Source organism: Sinocyclocheilus anshuiensis, unplaced genomic scaffold (assembly GCF_001515605.1).
Source record: "Sinocyclocheilus anshuiensis isolate Anshui unplaced genomic scaffold, SAMN03320099.WGS_v1.1 scaffold17740, whole genome shotgun sequence".
In the NCBI taxonomy this organism is placed as follows: domain Eukaryota; kingdom Metazoa; phylum Chordata; class Actinopteri; order Cypriniformes; family Cyprinidae; genus Sinocyclocheilus; species Sinocyclocheilus anshuiensis.
The window spans coordinates 1-1,190 of NW_015537507.1; the positions used below are offsets into that span (position 1 = coordinate 1).

General features: G+C 30.6%; 1 long non-coding RNA gene across 1 annotated transcript; it reads right to left on the reverse strand.

Moving 5' to 3' along the window:
• Positions 1–173: 173 nt before the first annotated feature.
• On the reverse strand, positions 174–751 carry LOC107657428 (uncharacterized). The gene is made up of 3 exons (XR_001630682.1): positions 702–751; positions 326–379; positions 174–240 (listed from the first exon to the last, which is right to left on the reverse strand). It is a non-coding gene; the product is annotated as an uncharacterized LOC107657428 (long non-coding RNA).
• Positions 752–1,190: the final 439 nt, after the last annotated feature.

Below are 1,190 nucleotides of genomic sequence, written 5' to 3' on the forward strand. Positions count from 1 at the left end.
GGACAGATCAAGCAAAGTTCAGCATGAACTCACATACATGCGCATACATGAATAAACAGTGGAGTTACGCAACACTTACACTGATTTAAAAACCCTGCCGCTCCCACAATCACTAAAGAATGACTATAAACACATTCATCTCCAAACACCGGATTATTTTGACTGGTTGTAATACCTGTAGAATCCAGTCCGGAAGCCATACTTTCTCAAAATCTGTTCTGTAAAGGCACACGTTGAACCCTAAAAATATAAAGCAATATTTTCTGCATTTCGTTCAACTTTTATAACTTGATTCAGTGTTTAATTGCTCAGTGAACAGGTTTACCTTTCCTTTTGTTCCAGTCACGTGAATAATATTAAGACGATCAAGTTCTTCTACCTGAGGACAGACAGGACACATCAGCGCATTTTGAATGGTTATTTACAAAACATATTGCAATTAAAATATGGTTGTGAACATGTTTTAACACTGTTGACGAGGGAGAACTTGTTTTCCCAATGCGAAGAAGACTTTAGTTGTTTTTGGTTGCAAATGTGCGGTCACAGTTAAGCATATGTTGAGTATTTACAATGACTTTAAATGCATTTTAAAAGCTTTGCCTATGTAATTGCTATACAGTTTTAATCATTTGTAATTTGTAATATTTTGAGTCTTTTGTTTTTAATTTATTTGTTAAATAATGTAAAGTGGTTAGGCTCACCGTTCATTTGCTAAGATTAATTTCTTTTGTTTTGTGTCTGCCGAAGTGCAAAAAAAAAGGGGAAATAATTAAACAAAATTAAGTACTTTTCATTTATAATGTATTTAATTCTCTGGATTATTCAAAATTTAGGCATTACCACAATATTATTTAATATACAAAAATATACAATGTAGTTATAGAAATTTGATGTAGCTCAGTTTGAATAGTTAATTACAAAAACATTTAAATACAGTAATTTAAATACATATTGGAACGTTTCAACAAATCAAAATGAGAAAACTCATTCTCACTTATTATATAGAACTCACTTATGCTTTGTTTTACGCCTGTCAAGTTAAAATTTAATAATTGAATGACACTGAAATTCAAAAATGTAAATTACTTTTACACAATAGTGACTTAACTCATTAAAACATTTTTTTTTTCAATACAGAAATTGTGTATTATCCACTCACTAAGCTGTCAAACTAATCTCTTAATTGGCCC